Raw genomic sequence first — 15642 nt, forward strand, 5'->3', positions numbered from 1 at the left:
TGAATTGATTGACGCTGCTACCCTCTCTTTTCTTAGTTACGTTCATGTGACGAAAGCGCGTAAGTGCAAGCCCACAGACACCCATTGAGATTGTATTGAAGGCTCTGAAATTTGAAAAAAATAGATTTTACATGGGAGTCTATGACAGAAGTTCTGGGCGATTTTCAATCTGACTGAAATCGCCCCAAAAGGGGGTGGAGCCATTTGAAGCACGACTTTAGCCTGATTCGACATTTAGTGGCAGTGTGGCACTGTGGCAGATCAGACGTATAGATTACAACACTGATAACTACTGTTGCCGTGATATAATTGATTAGAAAAAAAATCCCTTCCTTTTCCCGTTTGGCAGTGCGTCGCCCATATCGCCCTATTGAACAGGCCGTCCCTGGTTGAGTTGTCAACTAACCCTGAATTCTTTGTCACCATGTCTTTGGATTTGGGTTAAAAGTTGGGTGAAAAGAAGATGAAATGCCCTGATGACTTTTTGCAAATCCAATCAGTTTCCCACGTTGATTCAACATCATCACATTTATTTTTGAATGGAAATGACGTGGAAACAACATTTATTCAACCAGTTTTTGCCTCTGTCTCTGCTCGAAGACTGGAGCTTACTGAACAAACAATAAAGATTACACACAAACACACACACAAACATACAATATAAATACATAAACATAGAGGGACTGTGTGTAATCCTAGTCTCAGATAACTCAGCACACCCCAACTATCACCTTCTGGTTTGCAATGACATAAACAAGCACTGATGAATGTATTACTGGTTGTTAAACTTGACTCAAAGTGACTGCATGGAAACACAAACTAATAACACAGTGGTTCACAAACATTTATTACCCTGTGGCTAAAACATTTGTCATATGTTATTTGGAAAGCAGCAAGTGTGAGTCTAACAGAAAGGGAGAACTACAGGACAGTTCTCTGAACACAGTACAGCACATCTCAAATTACACTGTATAATTAAAGGAGGAAATGGAAAAGCAAACATGACAGACAAACTGACATAAAATGGTTCACCCATGGTTACATTCTATGAGATTTTCACTACAGGGTAGGAGCTAGGGGTAGGAGTTAGGGAGTAGGAGCTAGGGAGTAGGAGCTAGGTGCTAGGAGCTAGGGGGTAGGAGCTAGGGGTAGGAACTATGGGTAGGAGTTAGGGAGTAGGAGCTAGGGGTTAGGAGCTAGGGGGTAGGAGCTAGGGGGTAGACGGTAAAGTGCATTCGGAAATGGTAGCAGAAGGTGAATGTAGACTGTACATTCGGAAAGTATTCCGACCCCTTCACTTTTTCCACATTTTGTTACGATACAGCTTTATTCTGAAATTGATTAAATTGTTTTTTTCCCCCTCATCAATCTACACACAATACCCCATAATGACAAAGCCAAAACAGGTTTTTAGAAATGTTTTCAAATGTATAATTTTGTTTTGTTGAAATATCACATTTACATAAGTATTCAGACCTTTTACTCAGAACTTTGTTGAAGCACCTCTGGCAGCGATTACAGCCTCGAGTCTTCTTGGGTATGACGCTACAAGCTTGGCACACCTGTATTTGGGGAGTTTCTCCCATTCTTCTCCGCAGACCCTCTCAAGCTTTGTCAGGTTGGATGGGGAGTGTCGCTGCACAGCTATTTTCAGGTCTCTCCAGAGCTGTCTTGTTGGAAGGTGAACCTTCGCCTCACTCTGAGGGGGGATCTCTCTGTACTTTGATCCATTAATCTTTCCCTCGATCCTGACTAGTCTCTCAGTCCCTGCCGCTGAAAAACATCCCCTCAGCATGATGCTGCCACCACCATGCTTCACCGTAGGGATGGTGTCATGTTTCCTCCATACGTGACACTTGGCATTCAGGCCAAAGAGTTCCATCTTGGTTTCATCAGACCGGAGAATCTTGTTTCTCATGGTCAGAGTCCTGTAGGTGCCTTTTGGCAAACTCCAAGCAGGCTGTCATGGGCCTTTAACTAAGGAGTGCCTTTAACTAAGGAGTCTTGGTGGTTCCAGGCTCTGTCGTAGCCGGCCACGACCGGGAGACCCATGGGGCGGCGCACAATTGGCCCAGCGTCGTCCAGGGTAGGGGAGGGAATGGCCGGCAGGGATGTAGCTCAGTTGGTAGAGCATTGCGTTTGCAACGCCAGGGTTGTGGGTTCGATTCCCACGGGGGGCCAGTATTATAAATAAAAAAAATACATACAAAATAAAAATAAATTATGCACTCACTAACTGTAAGTCGCTCTGGATAAGAGCATCTGCTAAATGACTAAAATGTAAATGTTCCAAACTTCTTCCATTGAAGAATGATGGATGCCACTGTGTTTTGGGGACCTTCAATGCTGCAGACATTTTTTGGTACCCTTCCCCTGATCTGTGCCTCGACACAATCCTGTCTTGGAGCTCTATGGACAATTACTTCGACCTCATGGCTTGGTTTTTGTTCTGACATGCACTGTTAACTGTGGGACTTTATATAGACAGGTGTGTACCTTTCCAAATCATGTCCAATCAATTGAATTTACCACAGGTGGACTCCAATCAAGTTGTAGAAACATATCAAGGATGATCAAGGTAAACAGGATGCACCTAAGCTCAATTTCGATTCTCATAGCAAAGAGTCTGAATACTTATGTAAATAAGGTATTTCTGTTTTTTTGTTTGTAATAAATCTACAAACATTTCTAAAAACCTGTTTTTGCTTTTTCATTATGGGGTATTGTGTGTTGATTGATGAGGAAAACATTTAATTTAATCAATTTTAGAATAAGGCTGTAACATAACAAAATGTGGAAAAAGGGAAGGGGTCTGAATACTTTCAGAATGGGGCAGGGATGTCTAACTCAATGTCTGGAGGGCCGAGTGTGTGGGTTGTCACTCCTCCCTTGTACTTGATTAGGAACTCCCCTCACCTGGTTGTCAAGGTGTTAATTGGACACAAATAAAATAATAAAAACCACTAGACTGTCCAGGAATGAGTTTGCCACCCCCTGGTATAGGGGCTATGAGCTAGGAGGGTAGGGGCTATAGGTAGATTTGGAATTGGTTGTGTGCCTCTACTGAAGCCTGCCTGTGACTTCTATCTTCTTCAGAAGGTCAAAGGTCAGGGTGGTGTCTTATCTGGTGTCGTTTCCGGTCGCCATCTTGGGAGAACCTCTTCCCGCACTCAGAACAAATGTATGGTTTCTCTCCAGTATGAATTCTCATATGTATGATCAGAGCACTCCGTCTGAAGCAGCGCTTCCCACAGCAGTGGCACTCATGAGGTCTCTCTCCTGTGTGAACCATCTGGTGTCTCCTCACGCTATCAGCGCGAGAGAAAGTCTTCCCACAGACAGGGCAGGAGTAGCTGGCCCTCTCCCCAGCATGCCACTGGAGGTGGATCCGGAGTGTGGTGGACTGGGCGAAACTCTTCCCACACTCTGAGCAGCTGTACGGTTTTTCTCCTGTGTGATATCTCTGGTGCACCTTAAATGTGCTTGGCTTGCTGAAAGTCATTCCACAGTCACTGCAGAGGTAAGACTTCTCTTTTACAGTTTTTCGCTGATGTCTATTCTGGTGGATCTCAAATTGTCTTTTGTCTGAGAACGCCTTTCCACAGTCAGAGCAATGGTGAGGTAGCTCTCCAACATGTACCTGCAGGTGACTATTTAACATTGCCTGTGTAGAGAACTTCTCCTCACACATAGAGCAGTGGTAACGTGTCTTTTCCTTGTGTTTCCGCTGGTGTCTTTTTAGATTTTCCGGTCGAGTGAAGCTCTTACCACAATCGGAGCAGTGATTAGACTTCTCTTTATGTGTATACTGGTGTCTTCTCAAGTGATAGGCTCGGGTAAAAACTTTACCACAGTCTGAGCATTGGTGAAGTATCTTTCCAGTATGTTTCTGCTGGTGTGTTTCAAATGCCCGTAACGACTGGAATAGTTTCCCACAGTCAGTGCAGAGGTGAGGCTTTTCCCCGACATGCACTTTCATGTGACTTCTTAGTTGTGCTGCTTTAGAGAAACGCTCATCACAGTTAGTGCAATGGTATGATTTGTCAGTCATATGTCTTCGCTGGTGTTTTTTCAAATGTTCCGGTCGGGTGAAGTTTTTACCACAATAGGAGCAGTGGTGAGATTTCTCCTTGTTATGTGTTTGCTTGTGTCTTCTTAAATGATAGACTCGGTTATAACTCTTACCACAGTCTAAGCAGTGGTAGGGCTTGTCTCTGGTTTTGGAACTGTTTTCACAGGCATCATCACCACCATCTTTATCACTATCGTCACCACCATCATAGTCATCATCATCTCCATTATCATAATTGTCATCATCACCACCATCATAATCATCATCACCATTATTATCATATTCATCATCAGAGATTGTGGCCATTTCCTTCCCTTTCTCCAACGTCCTCTGACGCAGTTGTCTGTCTGTATGTAAACTGTCCTTGCTGTCAAACATTGTGTCCTTTAGTGCCACCCCCTCTACCTCAGGTGACACACAGATTATTTTGCGATCTGTCTCTTTAAGAAAGAAAAGTTCAAGACATGACAAGTCTTCTTCATCAGAGTCATTTAAATCAGTTTCAGTAACCTGATGCACATTTCCTTCTAACTTTCCTTTTTTGGGTGACTTTTTATCACTCTGTTTCGATTTGCACATTATCTGTATGTGTCCTCTTTTGTTACATTGTCTACAGTCTTTGTCTTTAAACCAGCAATCGGCGGGGTCATGTGACTTTTTACCACACCGAAAGCATGCCTGTGATTTCTCTTGACGTCGGGTGTTAAACTTGTTCACTGTGCATGCAACTGTATTTTTCCTCTGTAACTCTCCTACATATTTTGCGGCAGTTTCCATTGATATGGCGATCTCCAATGCACGCGCCAATGTCAGATCTATTTCTGATAATAGACGTTTCTGTGTGCTCTCGTTGTGTAACCCAAATACCAGCCTGTCTCTGAGCGCATCTGACAATCCCTGTCCAAACTGGCAATGCTGCGAGAGCAGGCGGAGCTCCGCAATGTACTCCGTATTGACTCTGTCTTTTGCTGATTCCGTTTGTGAAATAGGAAACGTTCGGCTATGACCTGCGGCTTTGGATTTAGATGAGTCTGTAACATATTTACAATCTCGTTAAAGGTCTTCTCTTCTGGCTTTGTCGGTGCTGTAAGGCTACATAGCAAGTTATATGTTTTTGCTCCCATTACACCCAGAAGTACCGCCACTTTACTTTCATGTTCTACATCGTTAGCAAAGCAATACTGCTCAAGTCTCTCGATATATGTAACCCAATCCTCTATGGTGCTATCGAAATTGTCCATTTGCAGCAGCAGGTCCATTTTGGGGTAGAGCTATCAACGCGGTATCGTCAATATCAAGCAAATAAAGTATGTTTTAGTCGATTTTTCTCCCCGATTTCGGTGTCCATTGCATGGCAGGAATTATACTTCAATCAGAGATAACGTTTACATGACGACTTCTTCTTCTTCTTCTTCTTGTGCATTTCCGGCAGTCTAGACGCTGTGTTGCGTATTGCTGCAGCTCACAGGTCGGAGTGTGAATTGCACAATTTGTCACATTAAAAAATTTGAGTTTAAATGACTTCATCTTGTACGGTCTTTGGGCGCATTCGACATTGCAGACGATTTTCTTCTCGAGAATCACCTTGCATCATAAATAACTATTCAATGTAAGTCAGTCATTCACAATGTACCCATGATACATAGTGGTTTTGATGCTTTCGAACACAGCCTTTGACTTCGTTATTCAAACTCAAGCGCAGTGCATTGATGCGCAGGATAAATGCTATATACAGTGGGGGAAAAAATATTTAGTCAGCCACCAATTGTGCAAGTTCTCCCACTTAAAAAGATGAGAGAGGCCTGTAATTTTCATCATATGTACACGTCAACTATGACAGACAAAATGAGGGAAAAAAATCCAGAAAATCACATTGTAGGATTTTTAATGAATTTATTTGCAAATTATGGTGGAAAATAAGTATTTGGTCAATAACAAAAGTTTCTCAATACTTTGTTATATACCCTTTGTTGGCAATGACACAGGTCAAACGTTTTCTGTAAGTCTTCACAAGGTTTTCACACACTGTTGCTGGTATTTTGGACCATTCCTCCATGCAGATCTCCTCTAGAGCAGTGATGTTTTGGGGCTGTCGCTGGGCAACACGGACTTTCAACTCCCTCCAAAGATTTTCTATGGGGTTGAGTTCTGAAGACTGGCTAGGCCACTCCAGGACCTTGAAATGCTTCTTACGAAGCCACTCCTTCGTGTTTGGGATCATTGTCATGCTGAAAGACCCAGCCACGTTTCATCTTCAATGCCCTTGCTGATGGAAGGAGGTTTTCACTAAAAATCTCACGATACATGGCCCCATTCATTCTTTCCTTTACACAGATCAGTCGTCCTGGTCCCTTTGCAGAAAAACAGCCCCAAAGCATGATGTTTCCACTCCCATGCTTCACAGTAGGTATGGTGTTCTTTGGATGCAACTCAGCATTCTTTGTCCTCCAAACACGACGAGTTGAGTTTTTACCAAAAAGTTATATTTTGGTTTCATCTGACCATATGACATTCTCCCAATCCTCTTCTGGATCATCCAAATGCACTCTAGCAAACTTCAGACGGGCCTGGACATGTACTGGCTTAAGCAGGGGGACACGTCTGGCACTGCAGGATTTGAGTCCCTGGCGGCGTAGTGTGTTACTGATGGTAGGTTTTGTTACTTTGGTCCCAGCTCTCTGCAGGTCATTCACTAGGTCCCACCATGTGGTTCTGGGATTTTTGCTCACCGTTCTTGTGATCATTTTGACCCCACGGGGTGAGATCTTGCGTGGAGCCCCAGATCGAGGGAGATTATCAGTGGTCTTGTATGTCTTCCATTTCCTAATAATTGCTCCCACAGTTGATTTCTTCAAACCAAGCTGCTTACCTATTGCAGATTCAGTCTTCCCAGCCTGGTGCAGGTCTACAATTTTGTTTCTGGTGTCCTTTGACAGCTCTTTGGTCTTGGCCATAGTGGAGTTTGGAGTGTGACTGTTTGAGGTTGTGGACAGGTGTCTTTTATACTGATAACAAGTTCAAACAGGTGCCATTAATACAGTTGGAGGACAGAGGAGCCTCTTAAAGAAGAAGTTACAGGTCTGTGAGAGCCAGAAATCTTGCTTGTTTGTAGGTGACCAAATACTTATTTTCCACCATAATTTGCAAATAAATTCATAAAAAATCATACAATGTGATTTTCTGGATTTTTTTCCCTCATTTTGTCTGTCATTGTTGACGTGTACCTTTGATGAAAATTACAGGCCTCTCTCATCTTTTTAAGTGGGAGAACTTGCACAATTGGTGGCTGACTAAATACTTTTTTCCCCCACTGTAATGGTATCACATTATTTCAAACATAACACATTGTCTATGGAGATGCCTTTTCTTCTGTATCCATTTGTCGCTTTTGATTCAGGAGGATTTGGCCATCAGTGAAGTAAAGTTAGGAGAGTCATGCTCCAATAATGGACTAAAGGAGTCTAAAGTTATTCATTATAGTCCAAGGACCTACATGTTCTGTTTAAAGGCGAACTGGCTTTGGAAGCCAAAACAGCCAAATACTCAATTTAAATGTGAATCGATTCTCAATTGCGGCATGGTTCTAGAAACATAAATCCCTCTACTTTGATGTCACATCAAAATAATTACACAAATGCAAAATACAGACTTACTGTACACTGGTTTAACCGGTTTTAACACAGTTGCAGCCGATAGTAATTTTCAGTGACAACACTTTTGTGGCATCTGTCTTCCGTTTACACACAGGTGTTAGGAGACACAGATAGCTAATTAGCACACTCTGTCTTCTGTCTGTTTTCCGTAAATGCGCTTTAACATGGAGATATGGCTGTGTGGGAATACTAACCCTAACCCTATAAAGGTGTGTATCAATTCAACCTTTTGTTTTTAGAAAATTATTTATTGCTGATATGAAATAAGGTCCTTATGCTTCCAAACCCATACCGCAAGTGATGCGTGTTAATGTTCAGACCGAGTGTTGGGGCTCTTAACCCATACAGAACACGCTTTTGTGGAATGTAATTGAACTGACAGTCATGATCAAGCCGGGCTTGGAGAGTCCCACCCAATGTTGCCTCTAATTTCTTTATGCACTGAGCAAATTTCAGGTCTGCTGAGCGCAAACTTGAACATTGTGTAAATTCTGTGCAACTTCCAGCGCGCTTTTACTGTGAACACTAAGGCTGTACCCGCTTTAAGTTTTAACAGTGGTCAAGTAGGCTACTGTGGCTATTTGATCATAATGTAGGCCTACCAGAGTGGCCTACCATAAAAACAATGGAGAAAATGCATCCCATAACATTTAAACATGGAAATAGCTGTTCTATCATTCACCCCCTGGTTCGATTCCAGGCTGTATCACAACCGGCCGTGATTGGGAGTCCCATATGGCGGTGCACAATTGGCCCAGCGTCGTCCGGGTTTGACCAGTGTAGGCCGTCATTGTAAATAAGAATTTGTTCTTAACTGACTTGCCTAGTTAAATAAAGGTAAAATAAAATAAAATAAATTCAGCCTACAGTAGCAGCCAATGTGTGGTGTTCAATGTAGGCCTACATTCCATGAGACTTTTGAAAAAAAACATGCAGGGCTTGACATCAATCTGTTCATCCACTTGTCCTTCAGACAAGGAGGTGACTGAAAATGTTGTGTTGTTTGATGCAAGAAACCACTTTACAAAATAAAAAGCATTATTATTCCCATACCATTATTACAGAAAATCGGACAAATTATGCTACCTTCTGCATATTGGCTACTTAGCTTATTCAAGCCCGTCTCAAAATACAACACTGCCCCTTTAAGAGAAAAAAAGTCTCTTTACCGGACTGGCTTTTCAAAGATGTCTAGAAATGTACATGTTTTGTGCTCTTGTAGGAAGCAATCACTCCCCTATTGCTCACTACAAATTATCTATAACTGGGCTAATAATTTACTAACTAGCAAAGGATGTGAACAAAATGTGCACAAGTGGCTACATGCAGCTCTCACTTTGATCTCAAAACAAGTGTATCTACTCACAACCGCTCATGCTGTAATCACAGTCCAGTTCAAAGTAAATGGCACAGACCCATATATGGCAATGGTCTATTTGCATATACTGTAGGCCTACTGCAGCTCTGATTGGTTATGTCGCACCGGTCTGTGTAGAGTACGGGCTGAGTCATGCGTGTAAATGCAATAGAACCCTACTCCGATGCGTTCTGCTTACAACAAAATCACTTGCATAGTTCGTTTTGTTTCGGTATGTTGCAGTGAAAATGGCTAATATCGCGTTGATTCGATCACAATTGCCACAGTAAAGATAAACATTGATAGTGTTAACAGGGAAAACTCTAGAACAGTGGTCCAACCTTTTCTGAGTCAAGATCACTTTCTGAGTCAAATTGCAAACTGAGATATTCCGCTCAGATATATATTTTTTTTAAGTACTTAAAAAACGTAAGCCTATGCAACATTAACCAATTAAAAACAGCACTGGAGCAATAAGATTTGTGCAATAAGCTATAGGCCCAATACATTATCATGGCATATTGGCTTTTCTTGAATTACCCTGCCAACACATTGTTGTTTGGGATAAAAAAAGAAATTATATTTCACATTTTTGAGGTAGGCTATATGATCACACCGGTAATAGATCCGTTGTTGTATTACTTGTGAGGCACAGCTGAGTGAGCATACATTTAAATAATTTGCTTTTTATTTTACTGGGCTGATGGTGCCTGCATCTGATGGTCAGTTACAGCGGAGGGAGAGAGCAGCAGACTGAGGGTCCGCCTCTCAACATCCCTCAGCTCTCCCTTTCCTCCACTGACACTGACCAAAAAAGTCACACTGTCTTCCAGCTGATGGTGAAACTCGAGTCGCACCGCATTATTTCTGCCTATGAACAGAGAAAGTGAAATATTCCTCGATATGAAAAAAGACCCAAACCGCTAATAACAATGCAAGCGTATCGATACACTTTCCTACTCATTCATTACTGCTTTTTGTAGCGCTGAGTGAAAATCGGAAGAACGTGCATTTTATGGCTTATAAAGTGTTGAATGAGTTTCTTTTTAACCTTTATTTTAACTAGGCAAGTCAATTAAGAACTAATTATTATTTACAATGACGGCCTACCAACAGGCAAAAGGCCTCCTGCGGGGACGGGGGCTGGGACTAAAAATACAAATATAGGACAAAACACACATCACGACAAGAGACACCACAACACTCCATAAAGAGAGACCTAAGACAACACAGCATGGCAGCAACACATGACAACACAGCATGGTAGCATCACCATGACAACAACATGGTAGCAACACAACATGGCAGCAGCACAACATGGTAGCAGCACAAAACATGGTACAAACATTATTGGGCACAGACAACAGCACAAAGGCAAGAAGGTAGAGACAACAATACATCACGCAAAGGAGCCACAACTGTCAGTAAGAGTGTCCATGATGGAGTCTTTGAATGCAGAGATGGAGATAAAACTGTCCAGTTTGAGTGTTTTTTGCCAGGGATGTGTGTGCTTTGGGGACCTTTAACAGAATGTGACTGGCAGTTTGATTGTGTTGTATGTGGAGGATGAGGGCAGCAGTAGGTATCTCATATAGGGGGGAGTGAGGGTTTTATAAATAAGCATCAACCAGTGGGTCTTGCAACCGGTATACAGAGATGACCAGTTTACAGAGGAGTATAGAGTGCAGTTATGTGTCCTATAAGGAGCATTGGTGGCAAATCTAATTGCCGAATGGTAAAGAACATCTAGCCGTTCGAGAGCACCCTTACCTGCCGATTTATAAATTACATCTTCGTCATCTGAATCAGGGTTAGTTTGGCAACTGGGGTGAAAGAGGAGCGATTACAATAGAGGAAACCAAGTCTAGTTTAACCTTAGCCTGCAGCTTTGATATGTGCTGAGGGAAGGACAGTGTACCGTCTAGCCATACTCCGAAGTACTTGTATGAGGTGACTATCTCAAGCTCTAAATCCTCAGAGGTAGTAATCACACCAGTGGGGAGAGGGGCATTATTCTTACCAAACCACATGACCTTTGTTTTGGAGGTGCTCAGAACAAGGTTTAGGGCAGAGAAAGCTTGTTGGACACTAAGAAAGCTTTGTTGTAGAGTGCTTAACACAAAATCCGGGGAGGGGCCAGCTGAGTATAAGACTGTATCATCTCATAGAAATGGATGAGAGCGCTTCCTACTGCTTGATCTATGTTGTTGATGTAAATTGAGAAGAGCGTGGGGCCTAGGATCGAGCCTTGGGGTACTCCCTTGGTGACAGGCAGTGGCTGAGACAGCAGATGTTCTGACTTTATACACTGCACTCTTTGAGAGAGGTAGTTAGCAAACCAGGCCAAAGACCCCTCAGAGACACCAATACTCCTCCTCAAGAATGGAATAGTCTACCATCTCAAAAGCTTTGGCCAAGTCAATAGAAATAGCAGCACAACACTGCTTAGAATCAAGGGCAATGGTGACATAATTTAGGACCTTTAAGGTTGCAGTGACACATCCATAACCTGAGTGGAAACCAGATTGCATACCAGAGAGAATACTATAGACCTCAAGAAAGCCAGTCAGTTGATTATTGACAAGTTCTTCCAACACATTTGATAAACAGGGAAAAATAGAAATTGGCGTATAACAGTTAGGATCAGCTTGATCTCCCCCTTTAAATAAAGGACGCACCGTGGGAGTAGAGACCCGCAAGTGCAAGCCAACCCTGGCCCCATGTCCAAAATGACCTTTCTGAAGGAAATAAAACTTTAAATGGCAACAACGGTCAACTTGGAACCTGAGAAGAATGTCAATGTTTTTAACTTGAGTGTTTTGAAGGTGGCAGTCAAACATGTTACAGAGCCAATGCAGTACGAGAGAGTAGGAAGTCTAGCCTAGTGCTAAGTAGTGCTGGTTTTAAGCTAGTTGTCTCTGCTTTTTTGGCTGAAGTGGAGACCAGGAGATAAGGGCATTGGATACCATATCCGATATGTGACAAACCATAGCAGAATTCCCAAAACTGTCCTGAGAAACTTCTCAGAGAAATCATGAAAGTGCACAGAGGCAGGGACGGCCTGTTCAATAGGGCGATATGGGCGACGCACTGCCAAACGGGAAAAGGAAGGGATTTTCTTTCTAATCAATTATATCACGGCAAAAGTAGTTATCAGTGTTCACGTCTGATCTGCCAGCCACTAAATGTCAAATCAGGCTAAAGTCGTGCTTCAAATGGCCCCGCCCGTTTTTGGGGCGATTTCAGTCAGGTTGAAAATCGCCCAGAAGTCTCTCATAGCCTGTCATGTAAAATCTATTTTTTTCAAATTTCAAAGCTTTCAATACATTCTCTATGGGTGTCTGTGGGCTTGCACTTACGCGCTTTCGTCATACGTGACGTAACCATGAACGTAACTAAGACAATAGCGGCTAGCAGCGTCTCTGTTGCGACCTGCAGTGTGGCGTTATTTTATGTTTTTAATTTGTAGACTTAGTTTACAAACATTCTGCCAACCATGGGTTTCCAGTGTTGGGTTTTAGACTGATCTTGTTGATCGTGTACATACCCGCTACGAACGGACTAAATAATGAAAACGCTGCTGGCAGCGGAATCCAATACAACTTGGCTGGATGACAGAGTCCCGGACAGAGAAGTGGAGCCGGCCGGCTTCACCCTGGTCAGAGCGGACCGCGATCCTGGTAAGAGAGCGACTCTGTACCCCGACATTGAACTGCTTTCTGTGTCATTGCGACCTTACTATCTGCCCCGTGAGTTCCCCCAATTGTTTGTTACCGTTGTGTACTGTTGATAATCACAAGTTTACTGGAGAACTGAGACCAAGTAGAGACTTTGGACAGGGTGGATATGGTATAATAAAGGCAGTTTATTCAGAGGTAAAGATATCTGGAATCGCGTGCACGGACTCGTTCGTCAAACTCTTAGGGAGAAGAGAGCCCCGAAAACATTGTGTGCAGACATTTTATACAATAAATTATGTAGGTTGAATCTAGTAGTTCTGATCTTCTGATTGGTCTTGATGAGTTGGGCGAGGTCCCCTCCACTGTTGCATTGGCTCTGAGTCGGGTTCTCTGTCTTCAAATGTTCAGCCTAAAGAGAGGGGATTTTTGTGTGTGTGTGTGTGTGTGTGTTTAACAGTGATGATGTGTGTGTGTGTGTGTGTTATCAGTGATGATGTGTGTGTGTGTGTGTGTGTGTGTGTGTGTGTGTGTGTGTGTGTGTCCTCAGAGCAAGAACTCGTGAGTTGGAAGAACTGAGAGACCTATGGCGTGGGTGTTGTCCTTGGCCACCTACTGACAAGGCTGACAAGATAGGACTCTTTTGTCCATTGTTATAGGATAGGAACAGCATTGATTGAAAACAAACGCCCAACACAAAATGGGTCATGCACAAGATTTTAGTCAGACCAAGCTATAACATTATATATTTACTACGACAGTACATTCAACCAAAAGCTAATATAACAAAGGCATCAGAGATTATTTATAATCTGTCACAGAAACTGGAATCCATCTCCCCAGATCAGTCAATAAATGCTTCTGGTATTGACTTATATGCTGCCCCTGTCTTCATGTTGTTGCTGGACATATATTTTTTTTAATGTGTGTAGGTCACCTAAATCATCAGAAAAATTGCCCTCCTGAGAATTTTTTCAGGAGCCGCCACTGCACAGAGGTACACACAAACATCCATATCCAGATGATTACTATCCAATTAAGGGAAACATATAACAAATCCAAAACAGTATTCCTGTCCTTCTTCATCATGTTCACCATAGGTTCCATTTCTTTGGCAATGATGAGTGCAGAGTACGACGGAATGAACGAGTGTCCTGAGATGGCATAGCCGTCCCATTGACCCCCAGCCTTCATGCATCTCCACTTTGAGGTGATTTCATCATGATGAGGAACTTGATCCATGGCTTCAGATTCAGGAACGTGACGTGTACCTGTGGCACCTTCGATGTAGGAAAAAGCCTCGGTGAAGGTGTACCAAATGGCTGTGGCCACCACCAATGAGCTCAGTCGCCGGAGGGCAAAGGTCAAGCTCTTGTATGATGTGAAGAGCAGCAAGGTCCAGCCCCAGGACACTTTGACAAAATACATACATTTCTTCTGTTGCTGATATAGAAATTTAAATATATAAAGGTTAAAAGTAATGACTAAATGTTCCACCCTTAAATATAGTTGTGAAATGTTCTTGTTTTAAGTATGATTAGTACTTTCTTAGTAGTGACTAATTATTACACTCCGAAACTGTGTGAGATGTGTTAGAATCTACTGCCTGGTAATGTGTGAGTGTAGGACCAGTAAAGATTATGACATTGTGTTACTATTTAGCAATGTGATTAAGAGTTAGGCCAGACAACAAAGGACAAGGAGAACTGTCTACAGACAACTGAGAAACCAAGATAAAGAGGCCTCCCAATTTAGGGAGGAGAGAAACCGTTAGGCTTGTTAAAGAGTTTGAAATATGGTGCAGGATATTGTGAGGACGGCGATAACTAAGGAATGCAGCCTATGATAAGAACATGTGTGTGTGACCTGATGGTTGGGAGAGCAGAGGAAAACATGAGCTAAACCATGTATAGTGGAAAAATACAACCCTCCTAAAGAGGGGAGGGATTTTTGTATGACGTGTGTGTATAAAAGATGGACTCTGAAATTGTGATAACAGAATTCTCAATGAATAAAGATCCTGACTATTGCAACTGGGAGCTCTGTCCGTTTCTTGATCCAAAAGCCTTACAACCTTTTGGGAGACGCACAGAGACACTGAAATAGTTAGTTAATAAATTATCTTAACAGTTGCTGAAATATGTCTCCGGAACGAGCTGTGTGTGCTTTACATGGGATCCCACTATTGAAATACCCAAGAAAATCCACGGCAATTTAAGACGGATAAACGGTATCCTCCAAAGTGCTGCAAACTTGTTCACGATGATATCCACGGCTGCCATGTTTTTGTACGAAGTGTTGACAGTCCTGAGTAAGAACTTAGACATGAACTCACTCATAAAAACAGCAGCTCTTTGCTGTATTCGTTGACAGTCTCTCTCTAGTCATGGTTTGAAAGTTTTGAAATCTCACAGTATCAACTTTGCTGTAGCTTTCTTTTATGCCTGCTACGTTACTGCAGACATGGTAATCTGAGCCATCCGATTGGCTAGCGGTAAACCTATGGTGCACTTGATTTGCTCTCCGGGCCCGCCGGGAAGGCAGATTTTGTACCTTCAGACACATGAAATGCTTCAAAATGTAATCAGTTCGCCTGGGCAGCTGAATCGGGTGCACCTACCGCCAACAGCCCGAGACAAAAATAAATAAATAAATAAATAAATAGGAACACAAGGTTTTATCATTGTTTTTTATTACAGAAATGTTTGGAGATCGACCAGGAATGCCTTGAAGATCGACCAGTTGTTGACCACTGCTCTAAAAAGTAGAGTGAAGTTCAATCTAGTGCTTCTCTCTGTGGGCTGATATTTCTTCTGTGTGGGAGCTGCGCGGCAGTTGCGGGGCTACTGCGCGCCCGCGTGTAGCTCAGTTGGTAGAGCATGG

At 42.7% G+C, this 15642-nt stretch overlaps 1 pseudogene across 1 annotated transcript; it reads right to left on the minus strand.

Moving 5' to 3' along the window:
- Window positions 1–11985: 11985 nt before the first annotated feature.
- On the minus strand, window positions 11986–15041 carry LOC311127792 (acyl-coenzyme A diphosphatase FITM2-like; annotated as a pseudogene). The gene is made up of 3 exons: window positions 14888–15041; window positions 13753–14202; window positions 11986–12128 (listed from the first exon to the last, which is right to left on the minus strand). The product of its transcript is annotated as an acyl-coenzyme A diphosphatase FITM2-like (transcript).
- Between the last annotated feature and the right edge of the window lie 601 nt (window positions 15042–15642).

This window comes from Coregonus lavaretus (genome assembly GCF_964263955.1).
Source record: "Coregonus lavaretus genome assembly, chromosome: 4".
NCBI classification, from domain to species: Eukaryota; Metazoa; Chordata; class Actinopteri; order Salmoniformes; family Salmonidae; genus Coregonus; species Coregonus lavaretus.